General features: G+C 45.1%; 1 long non-coding RNA gene across 1 annotated transcript; it reads left to right on the top strand.

Moving 5' to 3' along the window:
• Positions 1–2603: 2603 nt before the first annotated feature.
• Positions 2604–8735, top strand: LOC143434242 (uncharacterized). The gene is made up of 3 exons (XR_013103586.1): positions 2604–2754; positions 4585–4675; positions 8222–8735. It is a non-coding gene; the product is annotated as an uncharacterized LOC143434242 (long non-coding RNA).
• Positions 8736–14132: the final 5397 nt, after the last annotated feature.

Raw genomic sequence — 14132 nt, 5'->3', positions numbered from 1 at the left:
GACAGCCAGGGCTACACAGAGAAACCCTGTCCTGAAAAACAAAACAACAACAACAACAACAACAACAACAAAAGTTCTCACAAGACATAGAGTATGGTGGGTTTAATGTCTTCTTTTTTTCTTTTTAAGATTTATTTATTTATCTTATGTATATGAGTACACTGTTGCTGTCTTCAGACACACCAGAAGAGGGCATTGGATCCCATTGCAGATGGTTGTGAGCCACCATGTAGTTGCTGGGAATTGAACTCAGGACCTCTGGAAGAGCACCCGGTGCTCTAAACCACTGAGCCGTCTCTCCAGTCCTGGGTTTAATTTCTTAAAGACTCTTTGATTGACATGTAGCTGCTTTCTCTTTACATCCTGTATCTCTTATTGTTTCTTATTGCCAGAATCTCAACAAAGTATGATTAACTACTTATTTTGTGTAGCAATATTGTGGATTGGCCCCAAATGGAGGCATTCATGCATCTCCTACAGTGGATTTAATACCTCTCTCCAAGAACCCATGCCACCATGAGCCGTGAGACGTGACCATTGAGAAAACAGTGTGTGCAGATGTCACTAAGGAGAGGTTCTTTAGATGTATGGGTGTGGGCCCCGAATCTGAAGACAATGTCCTTCTACAGGACAGAAAGTGGCAGGAGATGGGAACAAAGAGAGAAAGGTCTTGTGACCATAAGACATGAGAGAGACCTAGTGTAGCAGTTTGAATGAGCAGCCTCCCCTCCCCATAGTCTAGGGCATTTGAATACTTTGTGTTGTTGTTTGGGTAGCTTCGGGATGTGGCACTTGGTTGGAGGAAGTGTATCACATGGAGAAGGTGGGCTCTGAGGTGTCAAAAGTCACATACCATTTCCAGGCTTTTCCGTCTCCTGTTTATGGTGTGAGACTGTGTTCTCAGTTCAGTTTCTAGCTCCGGTCACCATGCTTATGCGCTGCTGTGCTTCCGCCATGATGGAAATGGTCTCTCTTAGTAAGCCCAAATATACTCTTCTTTTTATACGTTGCCTCGGTCATTTTTGTCACAACAATAGAAAAGTAATTAAGATACACAGTCATGACGGAGGAAGGTGATTGACACCACCGCCTGGAATCAGTCATGAGTAGCTGAAGCCTCCACTTTCATAAGAAGCCTAGGAAGGGACAGCGGGCTCTAGGCAGAAGGTGGACTCCTGAGTGCCATTGCATTTCCCTTCTGGGGGCTGGGTAATGTCCCTCATATCCCATTCCATCCTCTCAGAATTCAGTGCTTGGGAGAGACATGTGACTTACCTATGCCTCCATTCCTCTTGGTCTGAAGAGTTAAGCAATTTGGGATAAACAAACTTAAATTCCTATAAAACATGGTCTAGAATCTCTTGAGCATTGTCAGTTAAAACACTGGTTTTGTTTGCTTTGGATTTTACTTTGAAAAGGGGGTGGGTTGGGGACAAAGTGTGAAGGCTTTAGCCTCCAAGTCTGCTAACCTGAGTTTGATCCTTGGAACCCTTTTGGTGTTAGGAGGAATTCTGAGATTTGCCCTCTGATCTTCTCACACATGGTGTAGTATGCATGTGCAAACACACACACACACACACACACACACACACACACACACACACACTCACTAAATAAATAAATTTTAAAAAACCTTTAATGAGGGGCTGGAGAGATGTCTCGGCAGTTAAGAGTACTGACTGCTCTTCCAGAGGTCCTGAGTTCAATTCCCAGCAACCACATGGTGGCTCACAACCATCTGTAATGGGATGCCCTCTTCTGGTGTGTCTAAGGACAGCTATAATTGTACTCATATACATAAAATAAATCTTTAAAAAAAAAAAGAATTTGCTTAAAAAATCTTTAATGAGATGTTAATTCAAATTTTATATATGCACCTAATAATAAGCTACAATTATTAATTTATATAATTCACTGGTTTTGAGTTATAAATTTTTCTTTATGAGACTTCCAGGTAAGGTGGAGGTAAGGTAAGGTCACTCTTCTTGTGACCCAGTGAAGCAGTGTCAGGATGAGAAAACAAACTGTTCTCAGGACGGTCCAGGAGGAAGAGCCTCAGATCCCACAAAATGGGTGGTGCTAAATTAGCTGAAAAGTCTGCAAAGACATGTAAATGGCGTTGTGTTTTATAAAAAGAAAGAGAAGGAAGGAATATGTTTGGTGGAGGGGCAGTTCACCTTTCACCCACTCACATTCACTAGGCCGGGCCGACTCCAGCTTTAAAACCCGGAGGGGGGGCTGGACTTACACGTCATCCTTTTCCAGTTATTTATTTTTGTCCCTTTGATGCCCCCGTTTCCCCTTTCTATGCGTACAATAGCATCTTTACTATGGTGTAGGGTAAGGGGGTGCCTCTGTGGGCCCATGCTGAAGCATCCCATCTTCCTGAGGAGGCTGGCCGTGAGCACGTGGAGAGAGCCGGGAGGGGAACGAGGGAGAGTGGAAGAGGGTAAGGAGCAAGAGCAAGAGGAGGGGAGGGGAGGGGAGGGGAGAGGAAAGGGGAGGAGAGAGGAGAGGAGACGGGAGGAGAGAAGGGGCAAACAGTCCGTTTATAGTGAGTCAGGCCTACCTGGCTGTTGCCAGGTAACTGTGGGGCGGAGCCTAAACGAAATGCCAACAAGTGGAGCCTTTAGAAGACAAAAGTCAAGCAAACTCCGCCTCAGCCACACAGCTCCCCGGGAAGGGGGGTGGGGGGGTGGAGGAACATGCATGATTTGGGAGCGGTCCTGGTGGAGCAGAAGCCACAACCAAAAGGTAACTTTGGTGAGAACAGATCCAACAGCGCAGCCCACGGGACAGGCCCACAGTACACAACTTAGTTGTAGTTTTGCTGAGACAGTGATTTTTTTCCCCAGTGGGCCAGGCCAGCAGTGTAGAGGAGATCCCTCGGCTCAGAAAGCTGTATATGGCTGGACACGATCTTGAAAAGGAGTCTACTGTTTAAAACTGAGCTATCCTAGAGCCCCAAGGACAGGGAATAGCCATAAACCAGAGAATCCTGATTTCAACCTGTGGCAGACAGTTATGAAGACCGGGAAGCTGGACACTGCTTCAAAAACCAAAAATGAGGTGTCAGGTGACTCAGCTCAGACAGTGACCTATATGGGAGGCGCAGTCTCCTCCTGGTGTCTGGGAGCAGATTCCATCCACTAAGACGGAGTCTGGAGTTGGGTAGCCCTGAATTTGAAGTCTACAGGTAGATCAGCCTCTGGAATCAACTGTCGACCCCCAGGTTCACTGCTGGTACCTGTCACTCCATCGAAGCCACAGCCGTATCCCTCCATTATGGTTGTTAATGTCCATTGGATTTTGAAGAAGCAAAGACAGATCCTCGTGCTGTGAGGGTCTCCTCCACTCCCAGCACACAGCGGGGCTATAGCCGCCCCACAGGATGCAAGCTGGGGGGTGTCAGGGGGTGGGAAATCCTGTCCAGGACACAACCTATGAAGCTAAGTGTGACTGGCAGAGCATCCCTTACTCAAGGAAAGGCAAGTTCCAAGTGAAGACAACTGCCGTGGACATCAGAAATCGATGCTGTACTGGCTCAGCAGCAGAACTCACAGGACAGAGCCGGGCTCACAGAGTCCAACCGTTCACCTTTCACCCACTTACATTCACCAGGCGACCGACTCCAGCTTTAAGACCTGGCGGGGGCTGGCCTTACACGTCATCCTTTTCCAGTTATTTATTTTTGACCCTTTGATGCCCCCGTCTCCCTTTTCTATGTGTATAATAGCATCTTCTCCCTACCATCCTTTCAATTGTGTATTTTAGTTTTTAGTCCTGGCATACATTTATATGATGGTTCTTCCACTTTTTTTTTTTTTTTTTTTTTTTTTTTTTTTTTTTTTTTGTGATTGGTCAGTCTTTGTCTTTTAAGGTTTTTCTTTTCTGCTTTTATTACTCTCTTGGCATGCCATGTTTCTCCGTTTTGCTGACCGTTAGAATTTTATAACATCTTGATTTTAAAGGATCATTTCTAAGCCTTTTATGCTTTGGCTTTTTAGATTCCTTTGCCTGACTTGACTGGACTTCAATGACCTGAGAGTTTGCAGGCACATCTGTGAGGTCTGATTTACCTAGGAGGTGACTTCACCGATGGGGCACACCTGTGCGGGATAATTTTCCCCTCCAGGCACCCCTATGAGGCATGATGTTAACTCCTGGGCACACCTATAAGATGATGGTTTTAACCTCTGGACACCCCTGTGAGGAATTTTGTTTTTTTGTTTTTTGTTTTTTGTTTTTTTTTTTAAAAAAAAACCTTTTGGGTACACAGCTGTGGGGGATAATTTGCCCCCTCAGGCACACCTGTGAGGGGATTTTTTTTTTTTTTTTTTTTAAATAAACTGCTTGGCACACACCTGTGAGGGAATTTTTTTTTTTTAACTTCTGGGCACAGCTGCGAGGGATGTTTTACCTCTGAGCACACATGTGGAGGATAACATTGGCTAGGTTATCTGAGGTGGACAAACCGCACCAACCAACGGTAGATAGAAGCCTTCCCTGGGCTTAGGGCGCAGATTGTATAAACGGAGCAACAGGGTTGGGCTCAAATGTCCACTGTTCTCTGCTTTGTTACAGTGGATGAAATGCACGCAGCCGTCACCAGCTTCGGCTGGCTGCTGAGACGTCCCCAACCCTGAAGAGCCGTAACACTGAGCTGTGGGCTAACGTAAGTCCATTCATTCTTCCTTCCTTCTTTCCTTCCTTGAATTGCTTTTTTTATTTTCGTTTTTTGTTTCTTTATTTTTCACAGCCACAGGAAATATAACTAAGACAGAAAATCAGTACTGAGAGGAGGCTATTGCTACAAAACTCCTGACCATGTTGATGTAGTTAATAAAAAGTCAGGATATGTTTTGTGGGGCCCTGTGTGGTGTGGTAGGAGAGGGTACCTCAGTGGGCCCATGCTGAGGCATCCCTTTCCCGGAGGTACCGATGGGTCTAGTATAGAACAGAGTTTATTTTAGGGGCATGGGAAGGAGAGTTGAGACAGAGAAAGAGAGGGGACAAAGAAAGACACACACACACACACACACACACAGAGAGAGAGAGAGAGAGAGAGAGAGAGAGAGAGAGAGAGGGCAGCCAGGAATATGTGGAGAGAGAAGGGAGGGGGAAGTGGGGAAAGGGATGGGGAGAGCAAGAGGGTCAGAGAGTCAGAGAGAGAAATGGGACAGAGAGAGCAAGGAGGAGCCAAACAGTCTCTTTTGTAGCAAGCCAGGCCTATCTGACTGTCGGGCGGAGTGTAGAAGGAATGCCAACACACATGGCCCTTAGGCCTTTGTACCTGATTTGATGGAAGATGACAAGAGTTTGGAACCACAGGGTAGCAAAGCCCTTGATTCTGTAAGCAGAGCTCAGGGGGCCATTGGAGGAGGAGGATGCTCAGACTATTGGCTTAGGGACCCAAGACGGCGTTCTCAGCACAAAGATTTGCCCCAGAGAGACAACGGCCAGGGAATGAGAGACAGAGACAGGAGACAGAGGGCTAGGGCAAAGGGAAAGGGGAAGGGAAAAAGGGTGGGGAGGGAGGTGGGGATATTTGTTCCTGAGGAGGACAAAGGACTGCCTCTCCTTAGTCCACAGGCAAAAGATGGTTTCTAAAGGTGAAAGGGAACATGGGCGGAGGCCGTGTGGGCAGTGGAGTCAAGAATCTAGGTTTGTTCTGCTGGTTGTCCCGAGGAGTTGAATTTAAATGTCATAGATTAATTTGGCAGAAGAAATTTCTAGACAGGAGACCATTCTGCCTGGTGCTGAGGAAGGATGGTGTCCTCAGGGCAGAACTCCACCTTTGGAGCTCCTTCCTGGTGGTCCAAATTCATTTCAGAAGAGAAAAGCCTAAACTGAGGGATTGCCATATTTGAAAGCAACCACCTAGGAAAAGGTTTCCCCAGGTTAGCACTGTGGCCCCAAAGGGCTAGGCTACATCTCAGCTGGTAGCAGAATTTGGCAACACCGCCCACATAGCACTGGTATTACAGGCATGGAAATGTGAGACTGGAGAGGTCATGGAGACTTTCTGCATAGTTTCAGGGGGTGACCAAGGCCAGGAATCCCTGAAGGGCCGATGCATGAAGGTGTGTGAAGGTTAAGTTATAACCCAGACTCCTGATGTTAGAGATGCTGGAACCTGGGGATGCCTGCTGGGAAAATGGCAGGCCTGACAGGAAGGGAGGAAGGAGGGGAAGGAGGAGGAGAAAGGGGGAAGGAAGGGGAGAGGTGTTGGGGCTACCTGAGCCTTTTGGGGCTCTGTTGGTTCCATTATCCACAATGCCAGATGGAGCCGTAGGATTTGGTGTCCCCCCCACCCCCCCAGCCCCGCTAGATTTTGGGTTTCTCTTATAAAACATTTCACTTTTTTTTTTTTTTTTTTTTTTTTGTGATCTCTAGAACTCTAGACTCACTTATATATCCTGTCTGTCTTAGGGTTTCCATTGCTGTGAACAGACACCATGACCAAGGCAACTCTTATACAAGAAAACATTTAACTGGGGCTGGCTTACAGTTTGAGAGATACTGGACAGTCCATTATCCTCACGGCAGGAAGCGTGGCACTGTGCCTGCAGACATGGGGCTGGGGGAGCTGAGAGTTCTACATCTTGATCTGCAGGCAGCAAGAAGAGACTGTCTATCATACTGGGCATAGCTGGAGCACATGATCTCAAATCCTGCCCCCACTGTGACACACTTCCTCTGACAAAGCCACACCTCTTAATAGCACTACTCTCTATGGCCAAGCATTGAATACATGAAGCTGTGGGGAGCATTCCTATTCAAACCACTACCCCGTGTTACTAGAATCCACTTAAGGATAATATGAATTTAAGGAACTTAGACATTCACCTCCTAGGTGTCTATAATGAGCTTTCCTCTCTTCTTTCTCCTTCTCCAATTTGATCCCTCAACTAATTATTCATCACCACCATCATCACCATCACCATCACCATCACCATCATCATCATCATCATCATCATCATCATTCTGTACAAGTTTGTCTTTATAATAAACCCAGAGGATGAAGGATGATAGAAACGCTTGCAGAGTGCGTTCCATTAATCGTATTTCTCAATTCAAGTTCTCTTCAGCCCTTACTGTGGGTCTGAGTCGCTGTCTGGAAAATAATTCCACACAGCTTTGCTCCGAACCACTTTCTTTGTGCTGTTTTGCCAAACATATTATTTCTGTATGTTTTTAAATATACAGAATATATATAACTATACAGAATAAACAATATAATACATATTGTTACATTCTACTGTCTTTGAGTCAGCTAAGAAAGTATAAATATCCATTTACGACGTCCTTTGAAGGTGCACAGTTAAGCACAGTGTCCAAGCATAGAATGTATCTGGGGCTGGGGCTTGCACTGAAATTTTAGTGTTTTGGGCATCGATTACTCAGATTTATTTCTCTGGCAATGTCTTTATTTCACCTTTGCTTGAAAGCTACTTTGTCTGAACATAGCATCCTGGTTGAATTTTTTGTCCTGTGAGAACCCTGGCTGTTCACTGCTGGCTCTGGTACCCATTGTTTCAGGGATAAAACAACAGGTTCCTTGCCCCAGCTTCATGCTTTTAGAATTCTTTTCTAAACCATGATGTATCTGTGTGTATTCCTGCACTAATCCTGGTGTCTTGGAGCTAAAGGGGCCTGGCCTTTATTAATATTTTTGAAATTATCAGTCATAATTCCTTCAGGTATTTTTCTGTTTCTTTCCTGTCTTTTGGCACTCAGTTACACATATGCACATGTGCTTAGTGGTGTCCCGAATGTCTCCGAGATTCTGGTCATGTTTCCTTCCCCCCCTCCACCCCCAGTCATCCTATGGTATCTGTATCATCATGCAGTATAATCTTTATCCATCAATTATCAGGCTTGCAATTCTTTACTCAGCCTGTTTGAATGAACTGCTGAATCTGTTGACTCCTGTCTTCAAATTCCCAGCCAGTTTCTTTCAGAAATTCATGTCTTTCCATTTACAATTTCTCTTTCATGAGCTGTGGCTACCTCCTCTTTCTGTTTCTTCATTCGTCTTAGTCAAGAGGCTGGGAAGCGATTGTTTCTACTTTTCATTACACAGTCTCCTCTAGTCCTTTGGCTGTTTGTAAGTGGACTGGTTATGTCTTTGCCGATGTATGTGGAAGCCACACGTGGAGCTGTGGCTGAGAACGGGTCCCTCTTCCTCTCATGTGTTTCTCATACTTTGTCTTTGCAGAGCTCAGAACTTATTTCGGCTAAAGCTGGAGATTTCAGGTGGCGGCTTCAGACAGTATCGCGGCTGCAACAAATTAGGATCACTTGCGTAGACGGTCGTACTTGAAGAAGCATCCTGATTGCCTTGATTGGATGTAGGGAGACCCACCTGGATCGTGGGTGGTCCCTTCTGTTAGTCCTGGTGAAAAGGGTGTGAAAAGAAAGAGATCATTTCTCCTTTGGCTTCTCGGCCTTTCCTCTTGCCACCAAGTCAGTCTGTCCCTTTGCTGCTGTGATCACTGTCCAGCCTTGTGGACTGAGCAATCCCCTCACCGTGGATGTCAGCCAGCCTCCCTCTACGCAGAGGCCATGGTGGGACTACTCAGCTGCTGAGGAACACAGCCTCAAGGACTGACTATCTTACCAGGTTCTTGCCTCTCAGGTCTGATTCTGCTGTTGTCACTGTGTTAAAGCTGATGCGATCAATTTTTTGAATTTGTAGTGTGCTAAATATCATTAAATACAAATATGCAAAATTATATCTATCCATCCCACTAGTTCTGACCCCGTAGAGAGCCCACACTAATACAGCACTCTCCCTTTTTTCTGGCTTGCCTTTCATGTGGCATGCTCGTTCGTGTAGTGACTTGGGTGGAACTTTTGGGTGCGTTCTGTGTGTCCATTTTTGACAAATTAGAATCACCCGCTTAGACTGTCTTCCTTGAAGAAGCATCCTGATTGCCTTGGTTGGATGTAGGGATTCATCCACCTGGATTGTGGGCGGTACCTTCTGATAGTCCATGCAGAGTAAGTGCTGAGTCATTTCTACAGACACCACGATGGGAATACGGACACCGCATCCACCCTGGGATTCCATGGTTTTCACAGAGCTCGGTCTCTTTCCCAATCTCTATGAAGTTGTCTGCCTGGCTGGTATCAAGCACACCCAGGTGTTAGACTTCACTAAGGTCTGGCTGGAGGCTCATGTTTGAGACGTCCAGAGCGTACATTGTTGCTCAAGTTTAGGTTGTATTTAGAAGGGAAGTTTTCGAAGCCAACCTTTGGGGTTTAATTAACCAAGGAAGCTCAGTCTCAGTTTTCCCTTTCCCAGATTCTCTTAGAAAACCAGCAGGTCTATAGTTTAACGCGTTGCTTTCACAAATCTCTCTTGCTGCCACCTAAGCCCACGTACCCACATAAGCCCAAACTCCCACTGCTCTAGAGAGTAGGAGTCAAACTTCTCTGAAGTGTATTTTGAAGATTTAAATTTTTTTATTTTATGTAAAGAATGCTTTGTCTACCAGTATGGAAGTGCACTGTGTGCCTAGTGCCCGTAGAGGCCAGAAGAGGGCACTGGATCACCAGGAGCTTGAGTTACGGAAGGTGTGACCATCAGGTAAGGGCTGGGACCTGTTCCTAACCTTCCATAGGAGCTGCCCTGGGAGTGTGGCAAGTCCTCAGTCTTCCAGTGGCCCAAAGCCTCCTGCCAGGCCCCACCTGTTAACGTTAGAAGAAGCCTTTTCAAAGACACGTCCAAATCTAAACTAAAGCAGCAGCCACAGTTTAATTGCCGTGGGCAGTCAACATCCACTGGCTACCAGGTGGTTAAATCATTAAGAGGAGAATCCTCACGGTGGATCGGTGGATCGGTGGATGGTTGATGCTGTATAAGGCCAAAGTGAATTGTTCCTCTTGAATACATTTGTAGGCAGAATAAATGGGAGGTTTTATTTTAAAACTACTAAACTTGGAAACAGAGAAGTGTCTATTAGGTAGCCACGGAAAGCAAGAATATTTAAGAAACTCACTAAATTTACCACACGGTTCTTCACTGGTCACATCCTCAGCTCTTCCTTCCTCACCCTCCCTTGTTTATCTGAAGAGCGGCTGCACAGAGCAGGAGCTCAGAAGGAATCAGAGGATGAAGATGATACGATGCCACCGACATATCTACCGCTTCATCATGGGTGGCAGCCAAGTGGTTTGCCTTTCTCTCGAATTGCAGAGATGGGTGAATACTGATGATTACATGGAGATTATGACCTCTCCGGCTAGAGAGTAACCAAGAAAGGAAAAATCATCTCCTGTCCCAAGAAACCCCACCCACACAGGAAAACAAGATCAGAGTTTGATTCTTGTTTGGCAACAAGTTCCAATGACCTCTGAGGGCACAGCACTTATGAATTATAAAGTCACACCTGCTAATGAACGGTGTGACTTTAGGTTAATCTCACCCCCATAGACCTTAGTTTCCTCACCTTTAAATGACAGGGTTAGCCGGAATCATTTCCAAGACGGCTTTCTGCTCCAGTGGCTACACTTTTTGAAAAAAACATGATTCATCTGTCCAACACTGTTAGCTCCATCATTAGCTAGAAATAAGTGGATATCTTCAGCTATATGCTGAAATTAAAAGGATAGATGAGATGTGGTCTCTTAATGAGTTAGTAATACATATGTAAGTAGCCGTGATGGTTTAATAAATGATATTAATTATGCACAGAACTAATTACAGCTATGATCCAGTTGTTTGCTCATGTCTCCCAGGAATAGTGCCATACAACAGGACACTGAGAGAGTTCAGTTTACAACAAAGCCATCCCCATAAGTCAGTGAATTAGCTCACCTGTCACACAACCTCTCCCTGAGAGTCTCATCTCTCAATATGACTCCACTGGGTACCAGGTTTCATGAAATTTGGGGGACACACTTGAGCCTTAACTCTAAGGAAAAAGTCACCAGTCTTGTTACTGTTAATTATTGCCTTCTGCCATCTGAAGTAGCTTTCCTTTTGGACCTTTCCTTCCAAAGCTATTCACCCCCTGCCTCCCCAGGCTTTATAGACATGTGCTCTGTAAGTCTTTATTCATCCTTAGAACTGCTTTGAAATCGTTCCTGATCTACACCGTATCTTGGATGACAGTGCACAGGAGCTGAACATCTGAAATGCTCTGAGCAACACGCATGCAGGTCACCTGGCTGGGAACTGCCTTTCCCAGGCAGTCCAGCGGGTCTGAGCCAGACAGCTCAAAACTGCCTCTTGCAAGCAGCTCAGCTGGTCTGTGTCTCTTCTAGGCAGCTTGTCTAGTCTGAGAGTGTCTCTGAGAATTCTCTACTGCCTAAGGGCTCAGGAGGGAGGGCTCTAGTGTATCTGGTCAATTTCAGGGACTTCCTAGAGCCATTGAGATGGTTATGTCCTGACCTTAAGCAGCTTCTCCGTAGAATCTTCACCCCCCCCAAACACACATACATATACACATACACACATGCACACTCACACACACTCACATATACACATACACTCACATATATACACACACGTACACATACATACACATTCACACATACACACTCATACACACACATACACTCACACATACACACTCACATACACACACCCTCACACATACACACATACTCACACACATACACTCACACATACACACTCACATACACACACCCTCACACATACACACATACTCACACACATACACTCACACATACACACACCCTCACACATACACACATACTCACACACATACACTCACACATACACACTCACATACACACACCCTCACACATACACATACTCACACACATATACACACATACATATACACATATGCACACTCACACACATGCATACACACACATATACAACCACACAACACACGTGCACACACTCACACGCAGATGCACACACTTACACACACTTACACACTCATGTACACACACACACACACTTAGAACATCCTACTGTTTCACCTCCCTTTTAATATTCTGCATCTGGAGCTTTTTTTTTTTTCTTCCGAAATCAAAGGTTTTCATCTCAGAGGAAGTTGCTCTGTTTCGTTATAGGACACCCCTGCCATGCTGTGCCTTATCTGGGTGACCCTCACTAGAAGTCAATGCTATTGGACTTCCCAAACTTCCAGAACTATGAGCTAAGTAAACATTTTTTTAAAAACTAGGCTGTGATATTTAGTCATAGCAACAGACAAAGGACTAAGACACTGAGTACTTATTACATGCAAGCTACCATTTTATTGTATGTTAGGTATTTTTAAATTCTATACAGGACAGCCTCATGAGGTACGTTATTGGCACCCTAATTTTATTGCTAGGAGCCTATAGGACAAACTTGCTCAGGGAGTGAGTGATGGAACCAAAGGCAGGCCCAGGCTGGATGCCCCTGAGCCCTGTGCTAGTGAGTTTGGACAAAGAGTGTCCAGTATGGTCCCATGCGAGGAGGTTCCTTTTAGGCTAGGAGATAAATATACTTGGTTTAATAGCAAGGCGGGGGAGATGTCTGAAACACTAAAATAATTCTGGTAAGACAAATAGTATTAAAGGATTACGTGGGGAAGCGGGGTGGGGGATGAGATGTGGGCCTCTGTTCATCTCAAAAATGGACCAACAAAGGCCAAGACATATGGACCAGGTAGTAATAAAGTCAAGTACACAGGAGGTACCCAGGCATCTAGCTGCTAGATTGTAGGTACTTATGCCTGCTTGTGCTATTTAGTATCATCAAAGATGGAAAGAAAGGATGCATGTAAAAGCACCCTGGTAGGGGGAACAAACTATAGGAATCCATCACTATTATCTGTAAATGGTACAGGCTAGAAAAAAAAATGTCTCCACCACAAGTGTTCATTTAACTTTTTTGCCGCTGTTTGCCCAGCCCTAGCCCCTTTTCTCTCCTTTACACCAATAATTTTCTGGAAAGTGTTTGTGGCAGGAGGGGTGTTGGGCAGAGGGAAGGAGGGATGGAGGAGGTAGAGAAACAAGGAACCAGAAAGGTCTGTCCTTCCTAATACTGCAGCAGCCTTCCTGGTCATGGCTACTTGGGAGGAGGAAACTTGAAATCCTTGCACATTGCACTCTGGGTGTGGAAAGATGCTCCTGTCCATTATCTTCCCAATTGGCTGTTTGATTTGCTGCTCTCAATGAGAAGCCAGAATATAGGAAGAGACAGTTTGATGACCAGATAAAACTGGTCTTCTGGTGTTTGGGGACTGTTCAGGGTACCCCCTTTAGACACTCTTAAAATGTAGTCGAAAGTGCTTTTAAAGAGAAGAAAGCTCCTTGTGTACTTAGGTTGAAAATTTTGCATATATATGTTTATAAGTTAAATTATATGGTTATGTCTTTTTATACCATATAAAACTACCATCATCTATTTTATATACCATATAAAAGTACCAGCTTACATTCAATTTAAGCTTAGACACAGGCAAAACATTATGCATTAGAATAACTAGACAGTACAGTTTTAAGCAGCATTTAAACATTTAAAATGTTTTTATTGTAATCCGTATGGCAAGGTGCTAATAAAATGTCAGTCTTTGTGAAATATCTCCAGTATGAGGTTGTTCTAACCGAAATTCAGTTGGTCATTTAACATCTTCCACATTATCAAGACTCTCCCATTTGTCACTGAAATACGCAAAAACAAGGCACACTAATTTCATTGACTGCACAACACAGCCGTTCTCGGGAAGGGAAAATGGAAATAACCACTTTTCTTGCGACTAATCAGGCTTCTGTTTCCTTCAAGGTCATTTCCTCGTTGGGCTGACGTCATGAGAGGCAATCTTCCCTGTGGAGCTCAGGTCACGACTCGTACCGGCAGCAGCTGGACAGCTGGATGCTATGGCTCCTGCCCCTCTCTGACAGGCTCCCTCTCCACTCGAGGCTGTCTCTTGAAGCTGCCAAAAAACACAGTGCCATCTCGGTCTAGGTGAACCCCACCTTCAGGGCTCCCTCCTTGGGTCACTTGGATTCTCAGAGTTGACAGTGGGTTGTTTTCTTTATAGTTTTCTTCTGTCCAAATCCTTTCTCTGTCACTTGCCCTGAACCCAAGTATTCTTGAAGGTACCAGCACCCTCCCCTAGACCCCTGTTCCCAATGCCATAATCAGAGGGCTGCAT

This window comes from Arvicanthis niloticus, chromosome 13, assembly GCF_011762505.2.
Source record: "Arvicanthis niloticus isolate mArvNil1 chromosome 13, mArvNil1.pat.X, whole genome shotgun sequence".
Classification (NCBI taxonomy): domain Eukaryota; kingdom Metazoa; phylum Chordata; class Mammalia; order Rodentia; family Muridae; genus Arvicanthis; species Arvicanthis niloticus.
The sequence above is the reverse complement of the archived record's forward strand: the minus strand, read 5'-3'. Positions and strand labels throughout refer to the sequence as shown.